The sequence below is a fragment of the Watersipora subatra genome, chromosome 9 (assembly GCF_963576615.1).
Source record: "Watersipora subatra chromosome 9, tzWatSuba1.1, whole genome shotgun sequence".
Classification (NCBI taxonomy): Eukaryota; Metazoa; Bryozoa; class Gymnolaemata; order Cheilostomatida; family Watersiporidae; genus Watersipora; species Watersipora subatra.
The window spans coordinates 41,227,206-41,241,425 of record NC_088716.1 but is presented as its reverse complement, the minus strand read 5'-3'; the positions used below and the strand labels follow the sequence as shown (position 1 = coordinate 41,241,425).

General features: G+C 36.0%; 1 protein-coding gene across 2 annotated transcripts in view; it reads right to left on the bottom strand.

The window, feature by feature from the left end:
- LOC137403858 (uncharacterized) overlaps positions 1-14,220 on the bottom strand; it is a 130,517-nt gene that overhangs the window by 55,709 nt on the left and 60,588 nt on the right. The gene's annotated exons all lie outside the window — the stretch shown is intronic.

Below are 14,220 nucleotides of genomic sequence, written 5' to 3'. Positions count from 1 at the left end.
AGTGTACGATTGGTGACAGGAGGCACATGTAACCTTGAACTCTACCCATCCGCCTTCTCGCACCATCGTGAATGAGCAGGGGAGGGCACAGGCGTGACAGTGAAATAGTCACTGGAGTGCTGTCACAATTACTATTATTTTCTCCTCTTTGAAGGAGGATTCGGGTCTGAAATCACAACACAATAGTTGACTTGCAATAAGATTTGTACAACATCATTTCCTGTTATTATATCATATTTGCTTGATCAGAAAAAGAATAAATATATAGCCATGCAATTATGACACAGATTTTACAAAACCTTATCAGAATCTATGATATTGTAAACATAAAAATGTGAGTAATAACTCTATGGATATTCTTTATATTTTGTCAAGTTTGGTTAAGTTCAGCTCTATCTTACATGTAATTGGAGAGCGTTTGACGCTGGCCAACATAGCGCTCAAACTCTTCCCAGTCTTCAGTGGTTGGCACAAACTCTTCATCTAATACTAATAATAATCATCTAATAATATTAATGTGCTATTAGCGATGATACCAGAAAATGACAATAACTATTTTATATAACATATCTATAAGTGAGTGGGGTTAAGAAATTTGGTGAAATTAATCGTGAAACTTATAACATTATTTTATCAATTATAGATTAATATATTACGTTTTACAGATAAATATATGCAGTATGAATTAGTTTTGTTATTATAATAAGAATAATACACGTAATTAAAAAGATAAAATACTAATAATATCATAAATATTATTACAATTAAATGACATTAATATTGTAATATTAAATATAGATTAATACAGTAGTATTAGGAGAATACTAGAAAATAACATGAGTTACTACTACTAATACAAGTGGTTCATAAAATAAATTACTCCCGTGCTTTGGTGACATGTGGAGTATGCAAACAGGTTAGAAAACATGTCGTCTTTGAAATGGCAAAAACAAAGGTAAGAGTAAGCAGGCGAATAAATAAAGTTTGTCACATCCAGCTTCGCCCAGTTGCTCTACGCCCGGTGAAGGTCTGGTCTTTTCTCTGCTCTTGGCCAAGAAAAAAGGTGCTTCTCAGCTTGACAGCTGCACAAACATGATGTGGCGCGTTAGACATTATGATGAATTGAAATTAACAAGTTTAATACGAGAAAGTGTGTTTGCTATTATTTTGCGATAGATCAAACTTGAACTGAAACTAACATTATCTGATCATGTGACTTACAGTTCCCGCCATATGGCGCGAACAATTTCTACAGCATTTTTCGACCATCATAGCGGACCAAAAGGCTCATCATTTTTATCAGAGGATGATATGCAATCGTTCAAGCTAAGTTAAAAAAATTAAACATATTTTTATGCTAAGTTTTGAGATATCACTGCTCAAAGTTGCAGCATTACGATGCCGATGAAATAGACGAGTAAGAACAATCGACATGGTTTTTATTGCAAGCGTGAAGTATATTTGTGAAAATATTTCGACGAATAAGGATGCATGAAAGTGTAAACATAAACCATCTTGCACACATATGTCACAATTTAGCCGTTTTGGAAAACGAATCCAAACTACGGTGGTCTCGTGTGGCTGTGATTTTCTGTTCGTTTTTGAGCTTTTAAGAGCTTTTAATCACATTCCCACATATTTGGCACCTTCAACACAACAGAGTAAGACATGGCGAATCTTTTGATACCAAATAACTGTAATGTGAATTTTATTGCAAGTCAACCTTTAAAAACAGTTTCAGGTAATGTAGTTGCTTGCTACTTGCCATTAGCCTGGCACATTGTCGATGACTAATTTGAGTACACTAATATCCGTAATGTTAAACTTACTAATAAGAGCCATCAGAGCAAGCTTTAGTGATGTTGCGTAACCGCAGAATGCTATGCATATTTCAACTGACATAACGACTCTTATCACCTCATGAAACCATTGCATCTCTCATAGCTTAATTGGTTAGGTGATCGCCTGGTGAAGGGAGGTTCTGAGATCAAATCCAGGATGAAGCGTATCTTTCATTTTTAGATTTTAATAGCTATAGCTGAACAGACTGAGCAACAACAGACTTCGAGGTTTATATATATATATATATATATATATATATATATATATATATATATATATATATATATATATATATATATATATATATATATATATATATATATATATATATATATATATATATATATATATGTATATATACTAGCTGTCCCACCCGGCATTGCCCAGGTATTAAAAATCAGCTTATAAACACTGTGAAGTATTGAGAGTTGCCTGCCAACTGCTATTAGCCTAGCACATTTCCAATGAAACATTTGAGTAAGCTTACTGATAAGAGCTACGGCTCCTACGGAGCTACGCTATGACTTTACGTCATGACCTAAAGCGCTAGCCTATTTGCTTCCACATAGCGACATATATTGCCTAGCGAATCGATTAAGCACTGGGGTTCAGTTAGTACGGCAGTCGACTGGTGAACGGGAGGTACCGAGATCAAGTTTTCTGCTTTACGAATCTTTGATGCCACAATTTTAATAGCTATAGCTGGACACAGATATACACATTCACACAAACCTTGAGAAATATATATACAGTGAAACTCGGATAACTCGCCCTCGGATAGCTCGAACACATGGTTAACTCGAACGGATTAGTTTGGTCCGTTTCCACACAATGATAAGTTGCTTTAGATAACTCGACTTTAATTTCGTTAACTCGAACAGTTTTTTTGCCCAACGGCTACCGAAACGGTTGTTATCGCTTTAGAATATCACTTTATTCCAAGCCATAGAGATAAACAACAACTTTTTGTAGTTCTTAGGCGTCATTATTACCACTATCGGCAAAATATTTTTGTTAATGACTTTTCTAAAGGTTTGCAAAAAATCAAATTTTAACAAACATCAGCTTGGGAATAGCCCTCCGCAAGCAAAGAGAAGCGAGGTAACCTTAAAAGATAAACTTAAAGAAAAATCGGCTAAACTGGTTTTTGTTAAAACGCTCAAAAGAAAAATATGTCTTTTTTTCTGAGAGTTTCAACCGCAATCAGGTTTTGCCTATTTTAATCTGAAAACGTTCTGGCAGTCACGTCACATCACCTAAAACAAACAAACGAATCTCAAGTAATAAAAGGAAAATATTTATACTTTCTGATAAAAATTGCTAAAACATTACATGAGAGGTCCTTTAACTTGCAACAAGCAATTGATTGATATATAGTTTGTATATGTACTGATAAATACAATAATACTTTCACTTGTGACAGTGTTCTCATAACTTGAGCGCTCTGATAACTCGAACACTTTCTCTCGGTCTCATGAAGGTCGAGTTAGCCGAGTTTCACTGTATATAGATAACTAAATACATATTAGTCCCCTTACTCTATAAAAACCACCTAAAAACTGGATATTATGATGGAAAAACATGTTTTTAACTGTTGTAATTCACTACCTACACTGGTAACAAACAACTATTTACTGGTTATGATCTGCAATTAAATGTAATACTACTACGTACAGTACTGTATGGAGTTCTTACCTTCAAAGCAAATGTAGCAGCTAACATCGGTGTGAAAGAGACTTGACACCAAAACCTTTGATACATTACACCTTTGTGACACTTGACACTATAAACTTGAAGTTTAACTGAAATTAATTTAGCTTACTATGCACACACTTAAAAATAAGTTTTAATCTTACGCTAAATTTAATTCTAATTTTGTTTTTGTTTTTATTTTTTATTAATTTTTTCTAGTTTGACACTTTTTGCTTCACTTTCTCTATCATTTTTGGCCGACCCTTTGTAACACTTTTTCAAACTGATACGAATAAAAAAACGAAGTGATGCTGTTTTCAAAAGCGGCCTTTCACGTACTTGGCTCCTTAGCCGCCGCATCGAGAGCCAGCTCGTATGCTCGCATCTCAAAGTTGTGTCATATTTAAAGACAGAAAATTGCTCAAAATTTTTTGTATGCTAAAGCACTTGTATGTCAAGGTATGGCTGTAGTTGCAAAGTAGGATACTGTGTCACACTTGACACCTGGTCCCGAGGTGCCATAATTGCAACTTGATTCAATGTGGCATACATACCGGTTACAACATGTCATATTTGTCACCGGGTAAAGTTTGTAATGCAACCTGATGTTAAATGCCACACATGTAACCTGCCTCAGCGTGTCATACTAGCAACTTGACAAAACATGCCACCTGAGTAGCTTTCCTTCAGAAACTTGGTTAAACAAGACAACAATTCTGCTTTAAACATTTTTAAAAATACTGTCATAACTATGTTTAAACATACTGTCACAGTACAGTCAACAACCGAATACGTAAAACCTTATAAATCTGTTTGAAAAAATATTCCATATAATAAATTAATTGATTAAAAGGGTTTTTGTAAACATTCTTTGTTAATCAAATAAAACTGATAAACCCTTTAAAATGATGACCAGCCTTAGCTTGCCCTGCCTGCTGATATAGTGTATTTGCAGCTGCTATTTATTGGCGTGGTTGGAGAAAGCCATTCCTGTGACTACGCCTTGGATGATATTTCCATAGAAGACTGTGAATGTTCTAAACCTTCATGTAAGATTTTATATTTTCTATTCACATGACGCGTTTCCACTGATTTTAGTGACCGCAAGAACGCAGGATGGTACTTTCACATCATAGATCTGGGCTATCTGACACACGTTCTGACAATGCTGTTGCAGCATAGAAACTCCCAGCAACTAATCAATCTCTCTGTGCATTTGCTCGTTTATTGAGTACAGATTTATAAACGAAGCAGGCGACCTGATTCTCTAGGCTTATGCTATGTATCTATTTTATTACAGCTACATCGACAAAAAATGGCGAAACAACTGAACCAACAGACGACATCCATCAATCTACAAAACTTGATTCATTTTTAACTCTTGAAGGAATGAGTAAGGGCAGTATAATGTTTATTATTATATACATTAGGCCTGTATTATGTCATTATACATTATAATATAATGTATAAGAATGAACTTTCAACGAAACCTTGACGCAAAATTTAATTAAACCAAAACCAGGGTTTCGTTAAGTATTCATGTCAATCAACCAATGCTAGGTTTATAAAATACTTTAAAGAAAAGATCAATATGATTGAGTAGTCATACACTTTGTAGCTTCTCTATTGGATGAAATTAAATCTTTGCTATTTGTCAATTGTTCGTAGAAAGATAATGATGCTCAGATATGCGCAGAATATGGTTTGAACTGTGAATGGTTGAATCAGTTAGTCAGATGATACAATTGAAGATTCTTTGGTTAGTAGTAGAGCTGCACAACGATTATAAAAATTAATCATGATTAATAACTGGTCTGAACCAGTTAATCTTTGATTAATCTTAGAATTAATCTTTGATCATTGTGCAGCTCTAGTTAGAAGTATGATATGCTTGAGCGAAACTGTAATGTTCTATGATGTCCATGGTTTTGTTGAAAACTGTCATTGCGTGAACTAGGCATTCCATCTCAGATACTATAAGCATAACTATACAAATATTTTATTTCTAAAGTAACTCAGAATTTCAGATGTGATATTCAATTACTCCAGAACTACATTGGCTAAAGGTTAAATCAACTGATTGTAAAAAAAATTTATCATCTACCAACTTGTTGGACAATTATTTTAACTTGACCAGGCTCATAATCAGTCAGTTCTCAAATATGATAACCAATCAGATGGACTCTAACACTTTACGATGTTATTACTATTGAACAGTTTTACTGGTAATAATTGGTTTATGCATTTTGTTAAAAAGAACTATAATAATCTCTTTTTGAACAATGTTAAATATTGTTTCACTGGTTTATATAAAACTTTCTATGTTAACTATTGGCCAGAAGATAGCTGAAGGCAAATGGCTATGTACCACTCACAACAAGATAAGACAACTCACAACAGTATTTAAGATGAACTTATGCAAATTGTAGTAGATTTTATCAGAAAGTATCAGTATTTTCCTATCATTTGCAATTGTTTTTGATGTTTGAGGTGAACTGGTTGCCAGGATGTTTCTAGATTAAAATCGACAAAACTTGAATGCGATTATAGATTTTATGGAAAAGTATATATTGTGTGCTCAATACAATAGTTTTTGTTTGTAGGCTGCTAACCATGATTGAAAATACACTAGGGTAAAGTAGCAGCAGTGGTTCAGTGATTAGTTCGCTGGCATGTAATCCATAGGTCAGCGTTCGAATCACATAATGACCATTAGTGGTATTAGGAAGGGCATTCAGCCATAATTGCTCCGATGTCAAATCTCATAAGCAAATGGTTCCAATACACCCTGCACTTGGATAGCCACTATTAGTGGTGGACCCCAATTGGAAAAAGAGTAAGAAAATCATATGTGTGCACCATAGACCTATTTACTATACTATGTATAATTAATATTAATTTCTAGGGTGTTAATAGTATTAACTATACATAATATAGTTAATATAACGTACTATAACTATAATGTACTATACATAGTTGATACTATTAACTACACTATGTATAGTTAATAGGACTATGGTATGCGCTATCACGAGAGTTCAATTTTGTTCCTACCCAGACATGTGCAGCTAGTGCTCTATAAATAGCTGAGAATGAGTCTTCCCCCTATCCTTTGGCTTACTTACCAGCTGGTCAGCTGACCTTATTCAGTGTTGAGTTGGCTAGTGTTAACTATGGTTCAGTGGCTAATAAAGCTGTCCAATTGAAATGCTACATTTGCTTATTGCTTCTTAGGCCTACTACAAGGTGTAAAAATACATTATGGTTAAAATGTTTTTATTAAGTACTTTTTACCTTTAATAATTGTAATTCAAACTTATTTTAAACCACTTTAAAACTGATTAAATAGACCTAATAGACAGTAACTTACTCAAGTAGTCCAAGTCAAGACCAAACAAATGGCATGTCCAAGATTCTTTTTTCTAAGTTAGAATTTGATGAGAAAGTTACTACCCTAGGACACTTATGTATTCGCGGCATCTAACTTTCGCGTTTTCGCGGTGTCATCCTCTCGCGAAAGTTTCATGTGCGAAACTAAACTATCATAACAAACGAGCGAAAAAGCGAAACTAAATAGCTTTGTTCATTGATACTGTAGAATGGAATTTTATAACGACATTTATTTTAACGTTTTGAACGACCACTATAGCATCGTTAAAATATAAACCAACAACATAATTTGACTGTCAAAATTTATTACGTTATTATTTTGCAATTAATTATGATTATTTTCCCATTAAGAATGATTTATAATGATAGGAATTTGATGTCAATGCACAGCATTAGTAAATTATCATTTGCTGGAGACATCAATCAATGCAGTGAGCACCGTGTGTTGAAAGAAAATAAGACACATGCACTGACACTCGCAGTGCTTACACTGCTTGTGTAACACAAGCAGCATGGCTTTGGAAAGGTTTGGATTCACCACTGACACCTTTTCAATAACTTGTAATCAGACCTGCCAATCCAAGAGTGGGGCAATGCGTGAGATTTGGTTTTGGAGCAATTGATGTATCAATGATAGTATATATGAAATTGTGGAAATTGGGGCAAAAATCTCACGCATTTCTCACGCATTTTCATTTTTTCTTTGGGGTGATTGCGTGAGTCTCACGCCCAATGCGTGAGAGTTGGCAGGTATGCTTGTAATTTTTTGAGATTTGTTTTGTTTTAAGTGATGTGACTGATGAGACGTTTTTAAATTAAAATAGGCAAAACATGACCGCAGTTAAAAGGCTCAGAAAAAAAGACATCTTTTTCTTTTGAGCGTTTTAACAAAGATCAATTTTGCGGATTTTATTTTAAGTTCATTCGGAGGCTTTTATGCTTTCGATGGGACATGGCCAAGCGGGTGTTTGATAAAACTTAATCTTCTGCAAACCTTTATAAAAGTCGTTAACAAAAATATTTTGCCTCTGATGATGATAATGATGATGCCTAAGAACTACTAGTTGTTGATGTTTGTCTCTATGGCTTGGAATGAAGTGGTATTCTACAGCGATAAAAACCGTGTCGATGGCCGTTGGGCAAATAACTTTTCGAATAAATGATGTTGAGGTCGAGTTATCTGAAGGAATTTATCATTGCATTGGAACTGACCAAACAAATCCGTTTGAGTTGACCTTGTGTTTGAGATGAAATGTTACATTTATCTGAGGGCGAGTTATCCGAGTTGGACTGTACTTACCGTAAAAAATTCCCAAAAAGTTGGGCCATTCCCGAAAACGGGCCTGTTGATAGTCCAAGAAACAAATGGCAGCAAGCGATCAAATTACATTATCGACCTTGCACACACCATTCTACCTGCGGTTCACAATTACGATCTAGTCGCAAATTGAAATTTTTTTTCTCGGTGAACTGAACCTGAGGAATCTAATTATGTTTGTTCCACTGCATTTATTTTCACATCACTATATTTTCGCACTCATCAGAGCTGCGAAATTAAGTTGCTTCGAAATTTTACTCTGTGAGCTATTCACGAAACTAAATACTAGCGAAATATAAGTGTCCTAGGGTAATCCTTAAAATTTAAATGAAAAAAAATGAACATCTCAAACTTTATGAAACATTCGATTTGGCTCTTGAGAAATTAAAAAAAGCAGACAACTACTTAAGTTTAATAACGATTGTGCTTAGCATGTACCTTTCATGAAAATAATCAATTTTTTCCGTGGTCATAAAATAGTGTTATATTGGCTCATAACAGCCTCGCTTGAAATGAATTTATAAAGCCTTTCTAGTTATTTATAGCTGGTTTGTAGCTCATCTTATTGAAACAGGCATTAAGTATGAACTTACACAAAATTTTAGTAGATTTTATCAGAAAGTATAAATGTTTTTTCCATAATTTGCGATTGTTTTTGATGTTTGAGGTGATTTGATTGTCAGGATGTTTCAAGACTAAAATCGATAAAATTTGGTGGCGATTGAAACGCTTAGAAAAGAATAATTGTTATCAATGCGACACTTTATATCGATGATTTCGTTCAATTTGCAGTGTTACAAGTCTCTATTCTGTCGGTCTTTTTGCAACTATCGAAATCCTAATTGCACTTTTGCTTAATCTACGTGTTTTAACCGTGACAAAGTTTTTTTAATGTTAATCTTAAAACATTCTGGCATTCAGACATTAAAAACAATCGCAAATGGTAGAAAAATAATTATACCTTCTGATAAAATTTACTAAAGATTTTGTGCAAATTCACCTTTAATCTGCTTTGGCCTTATTTCAAAAGTTACTAAAGTTCATTACTAATCTGCTCAGCCTTTTTTGTTTTAATAAAGCTTTTTTAAGCATCATAAAAATATAAATGAAGAATTTCATACTTTTGTTACACTTGTAATATGATAGATGTAAAGGGGCTAATCCATTGATACAGTTGTGCTATTGGTGCAATCTAACAGTTAATATACGTCATAGATTTTATTCAGTTCAATTTAGTTTCTCATTTATTTTTGCAATGGCAGCCGACAAAGATGCACAAACTGATGTATCAGACGATGATAGCCAGGCTCATCAGTCAACTAAACTTAGTTTATCTTCATCGTCTCTCCGGGCCAGAAGTGAGTACGATTAAACTTACACTCACTGTTTATGTAATTAGCTTAACAACTTCTCTAAGCTTAACTCAGATTCTGTTCCTGCACTTTAATTTGTCATTGATGCGGACAAAAGTTAGATACTACAATGTTAGTATTATACCTGATCAGTATCAATCTGGGAATATCTGAAAAACTGGCAGTATTAGTCTAGGAGTGTCTGAAACACTATCAGTATCAGTCTAGGAGTGTCTGAAACACTATCAGTATCAGTTTGGGAGTGTCTGAAACACTATCAGTATCAGTCTTGGAGTGTCTGAAACACTATCAGTATTAGTCTTGGAGTGTCTGAAACACTATCAGTATCAGTCTTGGAGTGTCTGAAACACTATCAGTATTAGTCTAGGAGTGTCTGAAACACTATCAGTATCAGTCTTGGAGTGTCTGAAACACTATCAGTATCAGTCTTGGAGTGTCTGAAACACTATCAGTATCAGTCTGGGAGTGTCTGAAACACTATCAGTATTAGTCTAGGAGTGTCTGAAACACTATCAGTATCAGTCTAGGAGTGTCTGAAACACTATCAGTATTAGTCTAGGAGTGTCTGAAACACTATCAGTATCAGTCTTGGAGTGTCTGAAACACTATCAGTATCAGTTTGGGAGTGTCTGAAACACTATCAGTATCAGTCTTGGAGTGTCTGAAACACTATCAGTATTAGTCTAGGAGTGTCTGAAACACTATCAGTATCAGTCTTGGAGTGTCTGAAACACTATCAGTATCAGTTTGGGAGTGTCTGAAACACTATCAGTATCAGTCTTGGAGTGTCTGAAACACTATCAGTATCAGTCTGGGAGTGTCTGAAACACTATCAGTATCAGTCTTGGAGTGTCTGAAACACTATCAGTATCAGTCTAGGAGTGTCTGAAACACTATCAGTATTAGTCTAGGAATGTCTGAAACACTATCAGTATCAGTCTGGGAGTGTCTGAAACACTATCAGTATTAGTTTGGGAGTGTCTGAAACACTGTCAGTATCAGTCTAGGAGTGTCTGAAACACTATCAGTATCAGTCTAGGAGTGTCTGAAACACTATCAGTATCAGTCTTGGAGTGTCTGAAACACTATCAGTATCAGTTTGGGAGTGTCTGAAAAACTATCAGTATCAGTCTTGGAGTGTCTGAAACACTGTCAGTATCAGTTTGGGAGTGTCTGAAAAACTATCAGTATCAGTCTTGGAGTGTCTGAAACACTGTCAGTATCAGTTTGGGAATGTCTGAAACACTATCAGCATCAGTCTTGGAGTGTCTGAAACACTATCAGTATCAGTCTGGGAGTGTCTGAAACACTATCAGTATCAGTCTAGGAGTGTCTGAAACACTATCAGTATTAGTCTAGGAGTGTCTGAAACACTATCAGTATCAGTCTAGGAGTGTCTGAAACACTATCAGTATTAGTCTAGGAGTGTCTGAAACACTATCAGTATCAGTCTTGGAGTGTCTGAAACACTATCAGTATCAGTCTTGGAGTGTCTGAAACACTATCAGTATTAGTCTAGGAGTGTCTGAAACACTATCAGTATCAGTCTTGGAGTGTCTGAAACACTATCAGTATCAGTTTGGGAGTGTCTGAAACACTATCAGTATCAGTCTTGGAGTGTCTGAAACACTATCAGTATCAGTCTGGGAGTGTCTGAAACACTATCAGTATCAGTCTTGGAGTGTCTGAAACACTATCAGTATCAGTTTGGGAGTGTCTGAAACACTATCAGTATCAGTCTAGGAGTGTCTGAAACACTATCAGTATTAGTCTAGGAGTGTCTGAAACACTATCAGTATCAGTCTAGGAGTGTCTGAAACACTATCAGTATCAGTCTTGGAGTGTCTGAAACACTATCAGTATCAGTTTGGGAGTGTCTGAAACACTATCAGTATTAGTCTGGGAGTGTCTGAAACACTATCAGTATTAGTTTGGGAGTGTCTGAAACACTGTCAGTATCAGTCTAGGAGTGTCTGAAACACTATCAGTATTAGTCTAGGAGTGTCTGAAACACTATCAGTATCAGTCTAGGAGTGTCTGAAACACTATCAGTATCAGTCTTGGAGTGTCTGAAACACTATCAGTATCAGTTTGGGAGTGTCTGAAACACTATCAGTATTAGTCTGGGAGTGTCTGAAACACTATCAGTATTAGTTTGGGAGTGTCTGAAACACTGTCAGTATCAGTCTAGGAGTGTCTGAAACACTATCAGTATCAGTCTAGGAGTGTCTGAAACACTATCAGTATCAGTCTGGGAGTGTTTGAAACACTATCAGTATCAGTTTGGGAGTGTCTGAAAAACTATCAGTATCAGTCTTGGAGTGTCTGAAACACTGTCAGTATCAGTTTGGGAGTGTCTGAAAAACTATCAGTATCAGTCTTGGAGTGTCTGAAACACTGTCAGTATCAGTTTGGGAATGTCTGAAACACTATCAGCATCAGTCTTGGAGTGTCTGAAACACTATCAGTATCAGTCTGGGAGTGTCTGAAACACTATCAGTATCAGTCTAGGAGTGTCTGAAACACTATCAGTATTAGTCTAGGAGTGTCTGAAACACTATCAGTATCAGTCTAGGAGTGTCTGAAACACTATCAGTATTAGTCTAGGAGTGTCTGAAACACTACCAGTATCAGTCTTGGAGTGTCTGAAACACTATCAGTATCAGTTTGGGAGTGTCTGAAACACTATCAGTATCAGTCTTGGAGTGTCTGAAACACTATCAGTATTAGTCTAGGAGTGTCTGAAACACTATCAGTATCAGTCTTGGAGTGTCTGAAACACTATCAGTATCAGTTTGGGAGTGTCTGAAACACTATCAGTATCAGTCTTGGAGTGTCTGAAACACTATCAGTATCAGTCTGGGAGTGTCTGAAACACTATCAGTATCAGTCTTGGAGTGTCTGAAACACTATCAGTATCAGTTTGGGAGTGTCTGAAACACTATCAGTATTAGTCTGGAAGTGTCTGAAACACTATCAGTATCAGTCTGGAAGTGTCTGAAACACTATCAGTATCAGTCTTGGAGTGTCTGAAACACTATCAGTATCAGTTTGGGAGTGTCTGAAACACTGTCAGTATCAGTCTTGAAGTGTCTGAAACACTATCAGTATCAGTCTGGGAGTGTCTGAAACACTATCAGTATTAGTCTAGGAGTGTCTGAAACACTATCAGTATCAGTTTGGGAGTGTCTGAAACACTGTCAGTATCGGTCTGGGAGTGTCTGAAACACTATCAGTATCAGTTTGGGAGTGTCTGAAACACTGTCAGTATCAGTCTTGAAGTGTCTGAAACACTATCAGTATCAGTCTTGGAATGTCTGAAACACTATCAGTATCAGTCTAGGAGTGTCTGAAACACTATCAGTATTAGTCTGGGAGTGTCTGAAACACTATCAGTATTAGTCTGGGAGTGTCTGAAACACTATCAGTATCAGTCTTGGAGTGTCTGAAACACTATCAGTATCAGTCTTGGAGTGTCTGAAACACTATCAGTATCAGTCTTGGAGTGTCTGAAACACTATCAGTATCAGTCTTGGAGTGTCTGAAACACTATCAGTATCAGTCTGGAAGTGTCTGAAACACTATCAGTATCAGTCTTGGAGTGTCTGAAACACTATCAGTATCAGTCTTGGAGTGTCTGAAACACTATCAGTATTAGTCTAGGAGTGTCTGAAACACTATCAGTATCAGTCTGGGAGTGTCTGAAACACTAATCCAAGCTAATTTCTATAAGGTTTCAGATATCTCTAGTTTAATACCTGTAATTACTTCAGTTCAAGCCCTAATGATTATCTCAAACTATGGTTCAGTCACAATATATCACTCTAATTAGTCTTTATCGATAATACCACATACAAAAATTAGCAAACAGCAACAGTGACAAGCAATTTAAACAATATATTTGCTTAAAAACGATGGTTTTAAGTTGCTCTAGAAATCTTCTCAAGCTATGTTAGTAGAAATAGCTGTTTTTCCTATCAGGCTAATCTTTATAGGTAGTAGGGGTGTCTCCTATGGTGTAGTGGGTAGCGCGCTAGACTACAATGTGTTCGGTGAGCGGTTCAAACCCCGCTATCACTGAGGATCGACAAGATGACATTATTGACTAGGTGTCAAGAAGGGCATCTGATCTCTAACTGATCCTGCTCATCTAAAATATGTTTGTCCTTCTGCTAGGCTGGTCAGTGGCCAACTCTATTACTCCTTCTGCTAGGCTGGTCAGTGGCCAACTCTATTACTCTTCTGCTAGGCTGGTCAGTGGCCAACTCTATTACTCCTTCTGCTAGGCTGGTCAGTGGCCAACTCTATTACTCTTCTGCTAGGCTGGTCAGTGGCCAACTCTATTACTCTTCTGCTAGGCTGGTCAGTGGCCAACTCTATTACTCCTTCTGCTAGGCTGATCACTGACCAACTCTATTACTCCCCATAAAACCTACTAGAGATGAACTTACGCATTGTTTTTTGTAGATTTTATTTTAAAATATTGGTACTTTTCTATCATTTGCCATTGTTGCTGATGCATTTTAACAGCAATCAAGTTTTGTCAATTTTAATCTTAAAACATCCTGGCCGTCAGATCAACTCAAACGCCAAAACAAGCGCAAA